This window comes from Culex pipiens, chromosome 2, assembly GCF_016801865.2.
Source record: "Culex pipiens pallens isolate TS chromosome 2, TS_CPP_V2, whole genome shotgun sequence".
Taxonomy (NCBI): Eukaryota; Metazoa; Arthropoda; class Insecta; order Diptera; family Culicidae; genus Culex; species Culex pipiens.
The window spans coordinates 25,708,412-25,729,397 of NC_068938.1; the positions used below are offsets into that span (position 1 = coordinate 25,708,412).

The window sequence follows — 20,986 nt, forward strand, 5'->3', positions numbered from 1 at the left end:
CCAACCCCCACAAGTTCGGCGGACATTCCCGTCTCGGAAAATAAAACCAACGCGCCATTACACAACGACTGCAACGTCATACCTGCGAAAATGTGCCCGGGTGAATTTCCCGGAGAGTTGGCGTGTCCGACGACCCCGCGGAGCAACACCGTAAATAGGATGCGACAGGCGACGAGCAGATTGTTTATCAACAACACTGTTTGAACAAGCTTCAAAATACGTAATTCGTCAATTTGGGAAGGTGTAACTCGCTTGTTCGGGCTCGAAATAGCTTTTCGATGTGTCGATTTTGGTTGACGCAACTTGTAACCTACATGTCTTCTAGATTGTTGTCAACATTCAATTTCAATTTCAGTCAATTATACGCGACGATTCTTGCTGAAAACAACTCTTGAGCGAACCACAGTCGCAAAATGTCTACCACTTTTAACGTAAATATTGAAGAGTGCTCACAACCGCTAAGTGGCAACACTTCAACAAACTAATCTAACTGTCGTTCTGCCCAATTGTCGCCGCCAGTTTTGAAGCCCCGATACAAGTTATCGCGATAATTGTACCCTCGTACTATACGAACACTCGTTACATACTTGTTGTTGTCACCTCGCGTGAAGTCAGGTGGTGTCACAATAACACCTCCTCCTAGACCTTGAGAGATGTAGTGGATCGTCTCCCCAAGAAATGAGAACTTGTTTGCTACAAATCAAGCTAGAAATGTGTATCAAATCTCATAGCGGATCACTCAACAATGGGCGTTTCACGGGTAGCAATTTTTCAGTTGTGGCAAATTGTGAACGTCTTGACTGAATTTTTAAATTTTATTTTAATTTAACTATTGAAATAAATTTCATTAAATCCTTCAATTCCGCAAATTTCTCAAATTTTTACGACAACCTCAGCTGTAAACAAAAAAACAAATGATGATGCGTCCTCCCCACTTTCAACCAGGAAGCCCAGCTGTGGATCTGCACTCACTCGCGCAACGAGGTCAGACCGGCGCGTCGCGTCACGTCTTCCTAATAAATAATTGGCACGCGTACTCAGTACAACCCACCATAAGGGAAATTCTTGCTCGATACTCTCTTTTTATTTGTTGCACTCAGACAAGTAGACGTGAAACTTTTGCAGTTTTGTTACATTTCACAGCTTTCTTCTATGAGTGTATCAATCACATTCAATAAAGTGAACGAAAGTGGTGTCCTCACCACCACCACTCAGTCGCACTTTGAGTTTGTTTTCATTCTGAGCATGTGGTGGCGGCGGCACGCTGCCGATGTAAACAAGCATTTATTGGAAATACCAACGAGACGGGGATGCGATAGAAATATTTTGCATCCGATTTTGTTACGAGAGTCAGCGACGAGTTGGGAACAGAGTTTTGCGAAATCGTTTTTTAAAGTATAGATATTTTTAATAAAAAACTGAAAGTTACAAGATTCGGAACCGATATCTCGGGGACTAATGGTCCGATTTTTATTAATCTAGAAAAATAAATTTAATGAAATTTCTGCTCTTACAAAAAAATATTTCGAGATTTTAAAATCCAGCCTAACATTTGAAAGTGACAAAAACAAGTTATTCAGTAAAAAATCCCTTTCAAAAATGTTATCTTTTTTTATTATAATTTTCAAATTAATTCTCATTGGAAAGAGCAAAAAAAATCACCACATTTTCATTTTATAACATTGTAAATCGGACCATTAGTTCCCGAGATATCGGTAATCAAAAAACAAGGGGTAATTTACCAACACTAAGAAAATCTAATTTTTCCTGTTTTTTATATGTTTGCGTGACTAAATCTAAGCAACAAAAGGCCGCATCAATAAAGATTTATTTATTTTATTTTATTATATTTTTTCAAAAATGGGCAAACATGGGTACTACATTAGAAATTGAAATGAAGCAACTTTATTTTCAATGAATCAAATAAATTATTTAAGAATTGCTTTAGGTTGTGATAGCTTTTTATAAAAAAAATAATGACTTGGTCAAAGATTTTCTGTCCCTTCCAGAATTTTCTGAAAAGATTCTTTAACCCTTTCAAGCCTGAATTTTTGAAATTTTTTTTTTTTTTTAGTTGACGGTGGGAAAATGATCCTGAGGACCATACAGAAATTATAGGCTACTTTCAAAAATTTTGATTTTTGGGGCATATATGACCCATCAGGCACGAAAGGGTCAAAAAGAACTACTCTGTCTCATTACAATATGATGTCCCCGAAAACATTAAGAAATAATTCTTTTCTGACCATAAACACTTTTTTTTCTAAAGTTCAATTTTTTTTTATGTTTCTGATTTTTTGCATTTTATTGTGCACAAAAAGTGCATTGTTTTTTTTTTGGGATTTTTCACCAAAATTTTGAAAAAAATATATTTTGTACGCCTATCATTGAAAATAACGGCTATTATCCACTTTTGGCAAAATCGAGATTATTGCTCCAAGTGGTAGATGATGTCCCAACGCATCTTCTGAAACTTGAATTTTACTAAAATATTGTTAAGTTTTGGCTGCCGATGCAAAACACTAAACGGCTAAAATTCCATTCCCATTAAAATTTGCCGTGGTAAAGATTTGCTAACGAACACAAAATGCGTTTTTCTCGGAATACTTGATTTGGCATAATAGCCGAATCTCCAATAATGGGCAGTGTACTAAACATGGTTTATAGAAAAAGCCTTTCTTCATAATGGCGCTTACGTCCCATGGTCAAATTAATGAAATCTTTTGATTATTCATGTCGATTGCTATTATAAAGTATCCAAAAGGTTTGGAAACATAAAACGTGCTGGTAATAGCTGGAAAAGTGTTGTAAGTGACAAAATTTAGTTTCCATAAGGAATTTTGAAAATTCGCCATTTTTATTTTACTAAATGAATAAATGTATTGTTGTTTTTTTTTTTTTATTAACGTGGCAAAATCATTTTGGCGGCAATTAAGCAAAACTAAATGTCACATGAAGCCAATAAAAAATCAGGCAAACATTGTAATAGGGCCGAACCGAAGTGTAGAAAAAATCTATCCAGCTCGTTCCTAATGTAAACATCAACTGACGTGAGCAGAAAAGACTCTTTGTTTACACATAGGCTTCGGCCCTATTACAATGTTATGCATGAAATGCCGACTTCCTGGATCAATACGTGAATACCTGAATGAATACAGAAAATTATTAATGGGACCCCTAACTATGAAGTGAACTAATTTTTAAATGTTTTAGAACAGAAATGATATTTTCTATGAAAACAGGCCATTTTGCGGTAAATGGAAAATTGCGAATTCTAAACGATTTTTGGGAATATTGCGTTGTATGAAAACATTGTTCCTGAGGCAAAAACCTATCGAAATCAGGGTGAGCCCGGAGTTTACCTCAACATCGCCTTTTTTTTGGGACAACCTAGTGTGGATCCTACAAAACTACACTTCGGATAATCAAATCTTAGGGTTATTATAATCGTTGCCTTATATTTGTTTGTCGCGATTCAGAATGAGCCATAAACTAAGCTAAAGTGAATTAGAATTTTTAAATCGAAGATGGCGGCCAAAGTGGCTACACCCAAACGGCGGTCGCATGATTTTGATGCATGGCGGCATGAAAGTATATCAGAATCTGCATGAAAACTGTCCTCATGCATTTTTTGCGATATAGGGGTATGACATTTTTGCCCGTTACCGATAATTATCGACATTACCGACGGCTTTTTGGTTGTATTTCACAAAAAAAAACCCTTATCAGAACGAGGATTGAACTACCAACTTCTTGGTTATTGCTCCGACAAGCTACCACCGCGCCATGGACGCTTGATGAAAAAGGAGTGAAAGAGCGCCAACATATGCTTCTTTTTGGAGTGTTGCTCGGGGACGGGCCAGTGTTATATGTGTTGGTGAGAACTGCAGATCGCTGAAATGTTTACACGCGGGCAAAAATGATCTAGGGGCTTGCTGCAAAAAATGTTATAAAATATGACATTTTCTGCAGCAAATCGACTGTTGCAGATTTTGAGATATATTTTTCCTTTGGGTGTATAATAAGTATTGAAAAAATACATTTTGTAATTTAATAGACAACAAAATATCCGTCGCCGAACTCGAATTTTATGTTAAAAATAATAAAAAATAAAAAAAAGCACGACAAAATATGTATTTATGATTCGGTAGAGGTCCCAAAAAACACATTCAAATTCGAACTTCGGATAGTCGAAACATCGGATAATCGAGAATTTGGATAATCGAGTCAGGACTGTACATAAAAAAATGTGTCGGTATTAAAACATATTCACACATTGGAATTTAAAAAAGCATATTCTAAGCAAAACGAGGCTTTCAGATTCATAACATTCATAAGATTTTACATTAAAAGTGTTTTTTTAGCAACTCTGACAGTTTAGTAATTTGAGTAAATTGTATGCCAAACAGATTCAAAATGTAGTTTTGAAAATCAGACGGCTTTTGGACAGGAACTTCAAAACTTCACGGAGAAAAAAGAGTTCCCAAAATCGTGAACAAGCGTTCATAAAAAATGGGAACCACGAACAAAGTGTTCAAATCCCATGGTACGATTTCCAAAAACGTACCATTAGATTTGAACACTTTGTTCGTGGTTCCCATTTTCATGAACGCTTGTTCACGATTTTGGGAACTCTTTTTTCTCCGTGTTCCTGTAATTTCTAATGTGATTTTTCAAACCGACGTAACCTTGCTTGAACATGCCCAATGTTACATCCTTTTTCGCGATTTTTGCGATCAGTTATCAAGGTATTACATATTCTCAGAACTGTTTGGCTATAACAAAAAAAACATATTTTTTCTGAATTCCTATAAAAAAAGTAGCTAAAAAAGCAATTAAAACAATGACGAAAACTTTGACTTTTACTACCCAGCAATCAGCAGCCTTCAATGCTGGAAAACATGTGACAGGAAAACATCATTCCTTACTCGTTACACAGAAGGAAAAAAATATTGTTCCTAAGGGAATGGTTACAGATTTTTGTTCAAAAAATGTGTAATATTACCTCAGGAACTGGTGAATAAAATTCAGGTTCACATTTTAAAACTTTTTTTAGGTAAAATTCCTCAAAAAGAGGTCATATTCAACCAACAAAATTTTCAACTTTCCAAAATTCAACTTTTTTCTGTGTACGTTACTTGCCTTTTTATCAAGTCTAAATCGTTCCTATAACATCCATCAGCACATGGAAACATGTCACGGAAAGACAAGCCAATTAGCTCCTTTCAAAATAGGAACGCGATTTATTAAATTTGCATCTACCCCCCTACAGGATGCACCAATTAGTCCCGAACAAGTATTGATCAGTCTTCCCCTTCGTCACAGAGGGTTGTCTTATCATTCTTCAATGTTCCAACAGAGGCGGTCACATGAGTTGGCTTATTTTTTCAATGACGTGGTGGCCAACACGTTGTGCAAATGGATCTTCTCCATTTTGCAACCGCTCGCCAATTGGCAGTGTAAATTCGCGCACCTGTGCGGGGCCTTTTGCTTGTTGCTGGCTATTTTTTGCTCTATTTACACTACACCCGTAATAGAGTGGAAGGTGAGGGGGAGCGCTATTTTTTATTGATATTTTTCGAAATAACTCGCGACCATGCAGCTATGCCGGTGTTATGTCTATTTTGCGCCAATTGGCTGCTCGAAAATGCGTGAAAATGGGCCCGCGGTGACTGCGAAAATTAGCAACCTGGTTGATGGGCCCCCGTGTTGTTGTTGATTACAGCGAACCGCGCGCGAACCTATAAATAGTTGAGCAGGGGGTGGAAAATCGATAGCATTTACTTGTACGATTTCATCGAGTCGAAAATGGCATTCAGGGTCGATATTTGGAATTGCACTTATATTTGCGGCTGCAAATGGTAAAGCTCTGCCATATTTTCAGATTTCCTAGAAATGGCTGGGAATCGTTCTCCAAATGGGTTTTCGGTGCACTCTTCTCGAAGGATGAAGGTTGTATTTTGCCAGCTGCAGTTGGAAAAATTACAACTGAGCACGATTCCTTTTCGGAGCCCGGTTTTCTGTAGCTGTATTTCACTACAGTAAAGCACCAATTGTTTGATTTTTTTTTAAATAGATTAGAACCACGATAAAAGGAATACAACACTAACTGAATGATTCTTGTCAAATGCCAAACAAAACGCACAGTCAAACTATCAAGGTTTCACTGTACCGGAACAAGCTTAGCTACAGCACTCTAACCGTGGCGAGAAAACCCATTGTGTGACCTTGCAATTTTCCCCACCGCATCTCTCGGTTGAAGCTGTTACAACATGGTGGTGGCAGGTGCATCGGGATGTGGCGGGTTCAGGGGGGTGGAGCCTGTTGAAAACTCTCGAACGTTACGTAACGGGGTTTTCTTCAACCGAAAGAGACGTGCATAGATGCACTCTATATCCCGGGCGATGCATCTCGGGGCAAACTTTTGATCTTCACACCGAACTTGAGGCATCGTTTGGGACACTTTCAGGAACGTGTCTTTGGGTAGGAAAAAAAATTGTTTCAAGGACATCAACCGTGTTCAAATGGGTTATATCTAGAAAACTTTCTTCATCATGTGATTTTTAGCTTCGAGCACATCATGTCAGCTAGAACACCTGCAGTAGATTTTATCCGTGCATGCATAAATTGATGTGCAATTTTGATGTAGAAGTTTCCACTTCCGATGGCACAAACCAGACTGCCTTTCAAGGGCACTCACGTGTACGGATGTTGATTTTATTACTTGAGAAAGTGCAGCCCAACCCGATCGATCGGGTTATGCCACACCCAAATATGGAAAGTTTTACAACAAAAAATGGCAATTCAAGGATCAGTCATGTGAACCCACTCTTTAGAGTTTTAAATAGATCAACTTTTTTCAAAAATATGTTTTACGTAAAATCGAAGAAATGTACACATTTTTGAAAAAGTTTAAAGTTTAAAAAGTTAACACTTTAAAAATGTCCAAAATAACTCACTATCAAATATGTTGTGTACGTAAGAGCGATTCTCCGAAATTTCGGTCATTGTTTTTATTTGTTTGTTTACCTGTCTATACAAAAATAGTATTATAATGTTCTAGCACCTGTATCTTGAGAACAGATTTTTTGATGAATTGTAAAAAGTTGTAGGAAAAAAAACAGGGACAATTTGGGGAACAAAATAGGTACACTATAATTTATGAAAAACTTTGACCAGATAGTAGAAAAAAATTAACATGTCTTTTAGACGCAAAATCAAATTTGAAATCAAAAAGTTTTGATTTGAAAAAAATAAAGATATTGAAATAACAAGCCATAGTTTCAGCATTTGCATAGAAATAGTCTTTTAAAATGCATTTAACACTAGTCCAGTTGTTTTGTAATCATTAATTTGCAAAAAATGAAAGATTTTACGAAAACAAAAATTTTAGCAAAAAAAACTTTAACATCGAAAAAACAACTCAAACATGCTTAAAGTGATACAAAACGCAGGGAAACGCATTTTAAATTGATTTCAGCTGATTGTACTTAAAATTCCATTGAAATTTTTAAGTTTTTTGAAAAAATATTTTTTTACCCCCTGATTTTTCGGGAAAACTGTGAAGGGGGGAGACAAAAACATTATATAAAATTTGTACCATCCTAAGGAATTTTGAATAATCGGTATTAATATTTTACTAAGATGGCTGTATCTTGGCACTGAAGTGAGAAAAAAATATGCAAAAGCAAAATTGTTCAGCATGAAGTTTCTTACAAGATGATGGCAAATTTTTTAGCTGGTTTTTTGGGATAGAGTTTTTGACTTGGCAGTATACTTTATGAGTGCTTTTTGTTTTAAATCCGATTTTCCATTTAAAAATGAAGTGATTAATCTCGTTTTTTTATTCAAAGTTTTCCAAAAAACGATTTAAAAAATGGCAACGTTGCCAAATATTTCTTGCCCTTGAGTCTTGGCTCAAAAGTTGTTTTTATTAAATTCTCTAAAACATACCAAAAAAATATTTTTTTTCTTGGCAGTGCTGTCAGTTTATTTTACTTTATCAGAAAGATCATATATATTTTCAAAATTATGTTATAAGTAGATCTGAAAGTTTTTGAATATTCACAGCATCTGCAAGATTTTTATATTTAAAAAACAGTGACGCTAAATCCTCAATAAATTTTTCACTTTAAATAAGCATTTCTGATTTTTTTTATCTTTCAGACATTTTTTATCCTTCGCATGACTTTTAAACTAATTTTCCAAACTTAGTAATTTTCAAAAGAGTTTTTCAAGGATGGTTTTTTTAATGGCTATTCTTAGAAATAAGTCTCTAGCAACTCGAATCAAAATATATCAAGTTCTATAAAGCAGATTATAGCTAGAGCGTCCCATTTCCGGGGCTACAAAAATCCTGGGAAACGAAAATTTTTCAACTAATTTATTAAAAATTGTTCTGATTCTGGTTTTCTTTAATATTTTGCAACAAAATTGTATAGGACAGAAACTTAAATGGTCAAAATTGGTGTAAGGGTGAATAAATGGCTTGACTGCTTGTTCAAAAATCATACAGCTTCAAGAAAATACACATTTTTTTCTTATTTTATAAGCTTAACGAAGCAAAATAAGATACTTTCGCTATTGTTTCGTTGAGAAATACTGTTTCTTTATCAAAGTGTTTTGACATTGGGTACAATGGTACAATCATAAAATAGCTTTTAAACTTGCCTCAGTAATCAATTTGAGTGAATGTGATTAATATTAACATTGACACATATGACATAAAAGGTTTATTTTTTATAATAATCATGCATTTTTACTTGAAGCACTTTTTAACGAAATTACAATGACAGTTTCCAAATATTTGCAGCTTTCATATACAGTCCAGACTCGATTATCTGATGGTTTCGGAAAAAAATCACTTCGGAAAATCGAATCAGCAAAAATAATATATTTTTTCGTTGTCTTATTTTTGATTGTCGAGCCATACTTAAGCTCCCCTTACTACTAAAGTGATAAAAAAAATAATTACAAGATGGCGGCCAATATGGCGGTGATGAAATATTGAAAAAAATGTGTTTTACTATTTATTGGGCAACCAACTATTCGACTAAAATGGGGCCGCATAACTCGAATTTGATGGTAAAAACAAAAAAAAAATTGTTCGTGATTCGGTTATTCGAATTCCCTCATATACATTCGGATAATCGAACTTCGGATAATCGAAACTTTGCATAATCGAGGCTTCGGATAATCGAGTCTGGACTGTATAACAAAGTAGTTTATTTTTAAATGATTTTTTATGGTTTTATTCATGGTATGGTTTATGTTACATGGTTTTCAGCTTATTAAATGACAGCTTAATAATTGCCTCGTTAAAAAGTGTTTTCATTGAACAACAAGTTTTTATAATTAACATATTAATAAATAAATTGACATCATTTCTCCTTCTTTAATGTTTAATCCTCTAATGGCCATGGTAGCACCAGTGATTCGTATAATTTTGACATCAAACTGTAGTTATTTCGAAACTGTTTAACGAATTGAACTAATCCTCCTTCCACAATCATTATTGAGATATTTAATTATACCAAATCAATTTTCATTCGATTTAACGACGTAAAATAATAATAATCTTTTTCAATAGATATCTTATTGTCATTCCATAATATCGTAATTTTAGTTGTTCAACAAATAAATTTAATTGAATCAAATTATGTTTTATCAATACATTTTCAAGCATTGATGCCAAAAAGTAAGAAAATTGCATAATTCCATTAAAATTTCGGGAATCCCGGGAATTTATTTAAGTTCAACAAAGTAAGAATACCATTGAAATAACCTACCTTAAAAAATCTCCCTCCTGCGCTAATGTGCCAACCAGAATATCCTTCTGGCTGCCACAAATTCCATGTTTCCTGACGTTCTCTTGCTCGAATGTTCCGGTTAGATGTCTGGTGACTAGAAGTGAATCCTTGCAGTCCTGACAGGAACCACCGCGCTACTCAGGTTTCTCTCCTACGTACTCCAAAGTTTCTCTGTTGCTCGATGTGTTTTCCCTTCCCGGGATTCCGACGACGACAGTCTTCCTTCTTCTATCCCAGCTTGGATGCACTTTTTATGTTCTGCTCTGCGTTGACCTTTCCACGTAGACTCGCAGACACTCGTGACTGCTTCTCGAATCGACAGGCAAAACACAAAATGAATTCACTTTCAAAACATGAACCTTTCTTCTTCTGCGGTACAATCTCCGCGTCGCAGGAGTTCTTACTTTTTTATTACTTCGCACTGCAGCAGACAACGTCGAGAGGGTTCTTTTGCTATTTTTTTTTCCACGACGTGGACTTTTTTCTTCTTGGGCAACCAAAACAACACACTCCACAATGGCCACTCTCCCCAAATATGGAACCTTCACCAGGCTGTAGAACTTCTCAGCTGCATACGAGCACGGATTTACGCAACACTAGACATTTACGCTGCAACTTTACCACTTCAAGTCCCCTGCTCTTTGGAGCTTATTTTTCCCAATTTTAGCTCTATTTTGACTTTTTATTTTCTTCACTCCACTAGCACTCGAAATAGATTTCCAACACACACTCTTCAGCTACTCTACTGCAACTTCTCCTGGGGGGTCTACCCTCTAAGGTGCACTATACCTCGGAATTCACTATTCCAGCTCGTATTACGGATCGAAATCACCCCGGGAATCTCCCGGGAACCCTTTCCGTCACTTTTCCGCTACAATAACTCCACCGTAATCCAGGGTTAGTCCAGAATTATCATTTTTCCACTAAGGCAGAAAAAAAATCCCAACTCGGAACGCAGTTTCGCACAAAGGTCCGACCCGCCGAGACAAGACTTCGAGAATGAACAGTCTGATAGATTGGGCAAATTTTCACACTGCTGGCTAGCGATGAGCTTTCTTCTCTCGCGATTCTTTTCCTCTCTCTCTCTCTCTCTCGCTATGTTGGTGTTTTGGTGATGAAATTGAAACCGAGAGAAACGTCAAAGTTTGCGGCTGTCAAGTGGGAACGCAAACTCGTAGTACCAGCTTGCATTCGGCAGATGGCGCGTCGGTAGCGTCGAAGCGCTGGCTCTATCTGTCTGTGGCGTGCTGGTATCATTGTTGTTGTTGTGCCTGAAGTTCTGGAGGACTTTTTCGTTGCAGTTCATAAGTTTTGATTGGGGCGACGTAATATAGAATGTATGGCCCTTTTGAAATGTTAGTATTGTTTCACAAATTTTCAAAATATTTTATTTGAATATATTATAAAATTTCACCATCTCATTTCAACATTGAAAATTTGGTCTTGAAATTAAACTTAAATTTGAGATGTTATTGTTCACACACACTATCAAACGATTGTTTTGATAGTGTGCGTGAGCGCCGTATAAAAAGTGACAGTTCGTCCAAAAGTCGTGCTTGCCATTTCATTAGGGCACATAACTTTTTTAGACAAGAGTGTGTCCCTTTCACACCTTATGTAAACTATCATTCGAGTGAAAGGGATAAACTATTGTTTACAAAAGTTATGTGCCCTTATGAAATGTTTGGCTCCAGGTAACATTTTTTTGCATTAAGGCTAGTATGCAGATCGGAAGGAAAGGGGTCAAGAAACAGCTTTACGAACAGCGGAACAAAGGAGAGGGAGCGATTTCTTGGGGCTTTCCTTCACCCTCTCTGACTTGCTTGCGCTGCCGCCGCTGCCCATTTGATTTTTTCCTTGACCGGTTCCTTCCGAAGTGCGTATACCGCTTTAAAATGAAAAAAAAAATAAATATCAGAAATGGTTTTTAATCGTGTTTTTAACGTTATACCTAAAAATTACAACAAGACCGTTCGTTGCTGAGATATTAGCATTGAAAAGTGTTGAGACTTGAAAAACTTCAATTTTCTTATATTCGCTGTATTTCAACAATTAGAGGTCTCATCCCCTGAACATTTCTAAAAAAATATTTTCAGGAAGGGACAATAATGAACACTATTTTAAAAATGGAAAAATTGTTATTAAACTTTAGGTGGCTTTATTTTAGCGTATTGTACCTTTCGATTGCAAATTTAATTTCACATGAAAAACTAAAGTAAAAAAAACACTAAAATTTTTTTTTTAAACTTTTTTTCTCTAAAAGTTGGCTTAACAGTTGCATTTGCAAGTTGCAACATATTTAAAAATACGGAATTTGAGAAATGTTTTTTTTTTAACTAAATTTCAAAATGAGTGGGGGAAAACCCTTGTACCTATTTTTTCTGAATATTCCTAATAAAACCTACAACTTTGCCGAAGACCCTAATCGATCAGAAAAATCCTTTAAAAAGTTACAGATTTACGAATATTTACGTACCATTTTTGTATGACAGCTTGTATGATATAAAATGGCTTCATTGGTTATAGGGAAGGACCCCACAAAGTTTTAACCAACCAAATCAAAAGTATGTAAATAAAATTTATTTCCGGTTCTCATTTGTCCAAAAAAAAAATTGCATAATAAAAGGTTTTGCTATGGACCACTTCCACTCGAACAGTTTTTGCCTTTTTCTACATTGTACTTCCTTATGGAAGAACTGACATTTCTACTACTAAAATTGGGTGCTCCATAGCAATTTTCTCTGTATCTTCTAAATTATTTATGTTTTCATTCAAGAATGTTTTAAACACAATTGTATAATATTGGTTTTGTATTTTAAATAAATAGGGCATTTTAAGGCCCCCCTTTTTTGATAACCTAATTGATATTTAGCGATTTTCTTTAGATTTTAATTTAATGAGGTTAAAAATTGTGAAACCTAGGCTCAAAATTGAAATTTATTTTATTTTTGTAAAAAATGATGAAAAAATAAACATTTAAATATATTACATATCTAGAGCTTTTTTTAAAGGTCCTACAAATATATGAAAGACAATAGCTTGTAGAACCTCTTAAAAAATAAATCTGGATGTACAAAAATCAATTGTGTTGTCAGCTTTGTGACGTTTCTGGTCGTCTAACCTTATTTTGAATTACTATTCATAATATTCAAAGCAAAATTTAATTTCAATGAATGTTATAGGAAAAAATAATGTTCGAACATTGTAGATCAGGCCTTAACTTTTTAGGAGGAGAAAAAGATGAGTACTTTCAAAAAACTGAATCAACAGAGAGAACACAAATCAAGGTAAGTTAAAAATTTTTGTTGTTGTTTTATTTACCTAGCTGGGCAGCTTATTCAGCTGATTCAACCTGCATAAGTCGTACATTTATACGACAAAGACCGAATTTTGCAAAAAGTTGCATATCACATTTTTTGCAACTAAAAACTCTTTAATTTTGCCTTCTATATGTTTGGTAAGATCAAGAACCAAAAAATTGTCGAAAAGTTTTAGTTTTCGAAACAAGTAGGTACTTGAGCACTCAAATGCGTGCTATAATGACATTTTTAGCACTGTTTTTTCGTGTTGCTGATTTGGTAATAAAAAATGCAAAAATGTATTGAAGCATTGAATATGATAACAATAGCATGTAAATAACGAGTCCCAATTTATTTTCAAATCACTCAAATAATTTATTGCTAATTTTCTGAATTTTCACGTTTAAAATAGTAAAATAAAATAAAGATAATTTTAAGTACACGTTAAAAGTACTTAAAAAACAATTAAATTTAAATATTGAATCAATTTCCAAAGATGATTCAATTCACTAAATTGCCAACTGCTTTGCATAGTTTTATTGAATTCATTCTCTTTCATTTATACGGAAAATCATGAAAAAGCCATGAGAGTTTGTTTCACGATTTCACGGACGCTGTCAACAGCGTTTTCCAGTCGTGATATTTTATAATTGACTTTTGATGCTGTAAAATATCAATATTACCTTATCTTTAAACATTTTTTGAAATTTTTAAATAATTAAATTGTTAAGCTCACAAAATTGAACCGTGAAAAATCATCACCACCTTGCATGAACATCGGCTTTTCTCTCATTCTCTATCGCCACACTGCTACTCACACCAAGTCGTCGTTTCACAAACACACACGCAGGCAATTAACCCCAGACTCCTCCCACCAAGTGGGCGTAACCATTTTCCTTTTCTTCATACGAAGTAGCAGCAGTAGCAAGTTTTATCCGCTTGCTTTGATTGCACCTCGCTCCACAACGACGATTGCGCGCACCTAACCTCCAAAACCACCCAAGCTGGAACAGAGAACGCCATGCAAAAATTTAATTTCCTTCCAGGAATTGAACGAGTCCAGTGCAATTGCGAATGTGGATTAATTTACACTTGGCACCAGATGGTCCGCTTTCTGGGCGATGCGGCGCGATGTTGGCGGTCCGACAGAACGTCAGTGTTGTGTTAAATTGTCACATTTGTATTTTGATTAGAAACTAATTAAAATAACAGATTTTGGGAGATTTTAGGACTCAACTGATGGACACAATTCTAGATAGAAGCATGCGAAAAAATAACGTTTGTAAACTGTGGTGGTCAGATTGCCACTTGTAATACAAATTTGACCGTTTTTTTCTGACTTTGAATTTAATTTAAATTTTTAAATTAAGTAAAAGTTCGAAGTTTGCTTCAAAGTGTTCTAGAAACCGTCAAAATGTAACCAGATATCACAATCTTGACGCTAATTCGCCCGGAAACACCTCCTCACTCTGCCCTTCTATAAAAGTACCGCCAAGTCAAGTGGCGAGAGATGCAATTGCAACCAGGATGCATTGCGGCGGGCCAAATACCGTAATAAAGATGGCGGCCAACTCACTCGATTCGCTGATTTGCGTACGGGCAAAAATCACGTACTTGTGGAACCCGTCATACGCTCCACAGCCAAGTCATGTTTGAAGATAAAAGAAAAAAAACCAAGGGAAAGTCTCGAATTCGTGATTCGAACGCTCGCACGTTAGTACGAGCTACTAACGGGGGGCCACTCTTTAAAGGCAGGGAGAAAGTATGAGTGTGTGTGTTTAGTCTAAAGGATTGTGTTTCAAGCAAGCGCGCAACTGTTTTCGTAAACAATGGATTCAACTTCAGCCGCGGGGTCGTCTGACGTTGCCCACGTTGAGGAAAACGCGGTTCAGTTGAACTCCGAAGATAAAAATCGATAATTCGATAAGGTATTGTGCAATGTGGATCAGACGACTAGAGTATGATTTCTCGGGTCGGGCAAAGGAATTTTAATAGTTCCCAAGGTTTTGATTTTCATTTTCAACCCATGGAAACACTGCGATTGCCAAGCCTAATAAATCTATAAAAAAAACTTATTCAAACGCTGAAGTATCTGCTGACAATTTGACATCTCATTAAAATTGCATAACACATAGACTCTTCAACAACCACTCACTCAAAACAAACTCACAGATTCTCTTCTGTAGATTCTGTAAAGGCCGCTTTAATGTGTATAATGCATTTCAGAGGGTTTCGGTATGTACTACAATACAATAATTATTCAAGAACTTGAGGCTTAATTCAACCAAAAGTATTTCATCGCAAACATTTTGAATAGCGCCATATCTCACACAAAATAATTTCTCCTTGTTATAATATTATTTTTGAGAGGTTTTATATTCTTCAAAAGAAACAAGTCTGAGTTCGAACATTTCGCCAAGAATTTTTTTTTTCTTTAGAAATAATGTATTCATATTTCCGTGATATTTATCTGATTATTTTTTTTCATTCTGTCAAACATGAAGTTTTTTTAAAATTATATTTTGGTTTTGATTCTAACAAGTTTTTTTCAAAATAATGTTTCTTTCTGTGAGTTTTTTCAATCTATACAAATATTTAATTCTTGTTTAGTAAAAACTTTGTGAATTTTCTCATTCGTTCAAACATATTTAAAGATTCTTTATTCTTTAAAAAAAAATTCTTTTTCAGTAATTTTCCTGTAATTTTCCCTATTTTGGAAACACGCAGTTCTAAGAAAAACAGGAAAAAGTCTGAATTTCAAAACATTTCAATGTGTTTTAAATTCCCTCAAAATAATTTTTAACTTGTTTTTTTAAATATTTCTGTTAGTTTTGTTCCATTCATTCATTTCTTTATTTCTTGATTAGTGTTGTGAGTGTTGTGAGTTTCTAGTTTCTGTAATATTTTTGAGTGAAAAAATGCTACTGTAATTTTATCAGAAACTAGTTGAACTGAGACTTTTTTCTATAACGAAAACGTATTGTTGACAATTCCGTAGTAACATTTCAATAGGGCGAATCTGCATTTGTAAACAAGCAGTCTATCCCTTTCGCTCAAGTGACAGTTCACGTCAAGTAAGAGGGGGATAGACTGCTTGTTTACAAACGCAGATTCGCCCTATTGAACTGTTACTACGGCATTAGTCTTTCAACATTTTGTCTTTCCCACCTTATATCTTTTGATCACCTGTCAAACATTTGTTAACACCTTAAACTATTTAAAATTGAAAGAAAAGAATAATTTAAAAAATAAAAAAAATAAATTTGGATAACAGCGCACTTCAAAATCCAATCAAACATTGAAAAAATAATAATTTTATTTGTTTGTATAGTAGATTGAAATTAAAATGTTACTTAAATTTGTAAGTTTAACTTAATCTCTACATCTTGAGCAACTTTTGTTCTACAAAAACTTTTACTTTTCTTATTATATTTTTGATATTTGGTTTTCTTCCATCATTTTCAGAATTTTATTTGCATTTATCTTGGTAACCTTTTTTTATTTTTGAACGAATTAGACATATTCTGTAAACTCTAATCACTTTGATTTTTTTTATGAAGAAGGACCTTAAACCGGAGTGACATTGTTAGGATGATATTTTTTTACAGAACATAAACTTTGGTGGTAGTGCAGTGTTTAAAGTAGCTAAAGAAGTAGTTCTCAAAAAAGCTTAAAGGTTTTAAAAGTCATTAAACGATAATTATGAAACATTGATAAATTGGATTACAGTCCAGAGTCGATTATCCGAAGTTTCGATTGATTTTCTCGATTAAAATGAGTTAAAATCTAAAAATGTATTTTTGGATTTTTTTGGACAATTTAACACTAAGAACAATTTAAATTAGTTTCTAAGATACAAGTTTTAAGTGTTATTGAAACGGAATTCAAAAATATCTGCAGATTTGAAGGCATTTTCAATAGAACAAGTTTCTTAGTAAATTTGATTTTTGTTGATACATGCTACGAAATTCTTTTTGGTGGAAACCAAATTTGATATTTTATGAGAACTTCAATTTATAATTCAATTTGATCGAAATTGAGAATTTTTAATTACTTAACCTTTAATTTGTGTAATATTTATTAACAGTTAACAAAACTAGTTAAACTAACATTTAAATGATTTTTTTTATTCAAAAAAATCTTTCAAAGCAACTTTTCAATTGATTAATTTGAAGTTTTTATTGGAATTGGAACACTTTCAGGCTGAATTTTATAATAACACAGTGACGTCAAAGTCACCTTAGTATTTTATTAGCAATTTTCAACGAAAGTTTTTTTAAAGCTCTGTTGAAAAAATGGGTTTTAAAAAACATACATGGATATTGTGTGGCCACTGCAGTATATATTTAAAAAAAAAGTATAAATTTTGAGACAAGTCTTACCATTGGAAAAGAATTTGAAAAATAAATTGAAATCCCATCAATGTCGCCACGGTTTACGGTACTTGTAGTAGCCTAACTTCTAGCAAACGGTTTACTGCCCATGTTTGCATTAATGTCCCATATGCAAAAACAGCAAGCTGAGAAAAACGCATTTGAAGTTTTCCTATACATAAGGCTACGTGTTAAATTTTCACGAAAAAACTGGATTTCCTCCTGATTTCTATAACAAAGTACTAGATGTTATAGGCTCTTTTGAAATAGCACACGATTTTGAACCAAACTGCATCAATAACTCGAAATCGAAGAAAATGCATATGGGACATTTATGTGATCATGGGCAGTTTACTTATTTAAAAATCTGAATCACAGCCGAACGGTGATGTACAAAGTCAGATTTGATATTTATAACACTTTATCCCAACTCTTCCCGTTATCAAAGAGAGAGAACAACGATATCAGCAGCTAGAGAAACATAAGAGATCTATTCTAAGATAACAGACCTCATCAACACTTTTTTTTATCAACCACCGCACAAAAAGTAGGTTCCACCGAGATTTGAACTCGGATCGCAGGATTCAGAGTCCTGAGTGCTAACCGTTACACCATGGAACCGCTGTTGGTTCGGACCTCCTACGAACCGTCCCACCTCGGCTTGGCTTAGAAACCCCTTTGTGCACTGCTCTAGAAATCGTTGCAGAGTAAGTTTTCAAACTAGGTTTTCCAAACAATTTACCAACATAGGGACGTGGCGTTACATCGTGCTGCCACCTGGTTTTTTTAAGCGCAAGAGTGGAAAAGTGCTGAGTCATCGTCTAAAAATAGACGGCGTCCTATCTCGCCCAGCAAAATGAAGTCGATAAAGTAGTCGGTTTCGATGAGAAAAAGTGGAAAACGTGGTCTAAAAATAGCGACGCCATCCCCCTATTAGACGCCACCATCGTGGACGGCCAGTCCCAGTTCCCGTGTAACCCAGGTACCTGCACCGGGGTGTAGTTGGTACACCTTGAGCAAAAAAAATGGCAACGAGCAGCATTTAGAGACCCACTGACCCAGTGGCACTGTTTTGAACGTGCACATTTATGAAGTGTGTTTTCATTTGAAAAAGTGTGACCATTTTTTCAGCTCGCCTCAACGATACCAGAGTCAGAGCTCGCAGAAATAAATAAAGCGACAAATATTTGCTGACCATTGAGAAAAGAAAAAAAAAACCGGCAGCAAAATAAAACAATACAGTATCGATTTTTATGTGTGTCATAAGCTGTTGAACCATGCTGCTGGATTTTCGACGGACCAGCAGTGCCCAGTAGCAGCTATACGGATGCCCTTTTAATGTGCGGTGGTCAGCGGAAAAGCCAGCGGACCCAGCTCGGCGAAGTTACAAAACTGAAATTGATACCAACAGAAGTGTACAAATCAGCAAACGAGTGCAGTATTTGCACAAATGTACACACAACAACAATTGGATTGGTCACGGACGGCCTTTCAATTGGAACCCCAGCGTGGACTTTGCCTCGATGGAACGATGACTTCCTGGTGCAGAATTTTGGTGTGCTTCATCAAGGTTCAACGTTGATTCGATCATGATCCTGGGGAGTTTTCCCGCCATAATAAAAGATTCAACTTTTCCCCCAAGTTTATAAGACAAACACGTGCTTGAACTCCCTGCTGGCCGTAACCGTTTCACCTCACCAGTTTGCTAAATATTTTAGCATCCGTGTCGTAAATATTTACTAAAACTTTCGCAGATATGTTTGGTAAACAGTGGCGTACGCGGCGGCTCAGCTCTACGGATAGAGTCAGGGATTTTCTTGCATCCAAGGTTGGCCTGGACTGGGTACAGAAAATGCCTCTTTCTTATGGCTGAGCTAAGCTTGGGCTCTCGAAGGTCTTGGGCTTGGAAATGCTTATATGACAGTGGCACAATGTAACCATGTAATGTGCTACTTGAGCTGTTGAAATCTTGTGAAATGTAAAAACAATTATTTACTTTTAAATCTAACCTAAATTAAAGATATTTGAAAAGGTCAGTTAAGACCCAAAAAGCCATTCTCCAAAAAATTTAAATATATCAAACATAATAGCAATCCTACATTCATTAAACTACTTAAAATCAAAACTAATCGTTTTTTTATTCAATTAATATATTTTCATTTTTTTCAACTTGCGTTCTTTTGAAAAGTAAGGTTTGATTTTGAAATTTAACACTTGTAGCCCAAAAGTTGGAAATGCAACTTCACCGGCTCTTTGAACTCTTGGAAAAAAAAGTTGGAAATGCCTTTTTTATTGTTACTAAGGATAGACGCATCTGTTTTGGATCTGCCTTGTTGGAGGTGATTCTTGACATTCTTCCGGATCGAATGCAATAAAAACCATCCAAATCGGTTGAGTTTTCGCCGAGATACAGTCGGCTAAGGTTGCATTTCCAACTTTTTTGACCCCGTTGTCGCTAAGATCCCACTTTTTCTGACATAAATGAAGTACCCCTTCCCAGATGTAATATTACCTTGATTTTTTTTTCACTGTGCACCAACCCAAAAATATTCTGAAAGTTTAAAATTTCTTCTATTAAATGTCGTTGAACAACCGAAATTAGTAGAACATTGATGTTTGACGTTTTCAAATTTCCTTGGACTTTGGTGCACAGTTTATTAGGTAGATTTGGATGGTGTAAAATATAATTGTGTACTATTATTTATTTCTATTATGATGTAAGATTACCTCAATTTAAGATAAAAAGGTATAATTACACATAAATATTAGTAATGTTACACAATTTATTTGGTAAAATTACACATTACATTTCCGATATTAAGGCTCTGGAAGGCATCATCCCCAATCGGCCATTTGGCGGCCATGTTAGTTTTAGAAAAACATTCAAATCTTGATTCAGAATGTTTCAATCAAAAAATTTTCTTTTTGTTGTTTGTAGAAGCATTTTACATATAGTGATATTTTTTTCATTTCAATTTACTATTTCTGGACCCCGAATTCAGAACAATCATTGACAGTCATTGTCCCAAAAGTGATGGACACAATCTAGCACCTTAAGGTATGGTTAAAACATTACAATTAAATTGAAATCAGAAATGAACATGAACTTTTTCGTCAAAATTTAAGAAAAAGATAATTAGATAAATGGCGAGTGTAAGAGATGTTGAAGAGACTAAGTTCTGAAGCTACTAAACATACATGCGTTTCCTACTAGTGTACAAAAAAGCTAGTGAGGGGACACCCGGGTTTGAACCGGGGACCTCTCGATCTGCAGTCGAATGCTCTACCACTGAGCTATATCCCCTTGATGACTAGGGTCTGAACAGTGAAAACGCCGCGCAATGTTTGGGTTTTGTCTTGATTTTAGACATAAATTGCGACTTGAGTACAATAAATCTTCTAATAAAATACGAGCAAAGTACAGCAAAAAAATCTAACGCAAAACCTTCACCATGTTATCACTGCATGACGCACAATGCAAGGCAAAAAAAATGAACTTTTCTTC

At 35.2% G+C, this 20,986-nt stretch overlaps 1 protein-coding gene and 2 non-coding genes across 3 annotated transcripts in view; all 3 read right to left on the bottom strand.

Annotated features, from left to right (window-relative positions):
• Window positions 1–10,809, bottom strand: part of LOC120414590 (uncharacterized) — a 76,977-nt gene extending 66,168 nt beyond the window's left edge. The window contains exon 1 of the mRNA XM_039575830.2: window positions 9,789–10,809. The gene's annotated coding sequence lies outside the window, so the exon portion shown is untranslated. The remainder of the gene's footprint in view (window positions 1–9,788) is intronic.
• Window positions 10,810–18,030: 7,221 nt separating this feature from the next.
• Trnaq-cug (transfer RNA glutamine (anticodon CUG)) lies at window positions 18,031–18,102 on the bottom strand. Its single transcript has one exon. It is a non-coding gene; the product is annotated as a tRNA-Gln (tRNA).
• A 2,611-nt stretch (window positions 18,103–20,713) lies between these two features.
• On the bottom strand, window positions 20,714–20,785 carry Trnac-gca (transfer RNA cysteine (anticodon GCA)). The gene has a single exon. It is a non-coding gene; the product is annotated as a tRNA-Cys (tRNA).
• Between the last annotated feature and the right edge of the window lie 201 nt (window positions 20,786–20,986).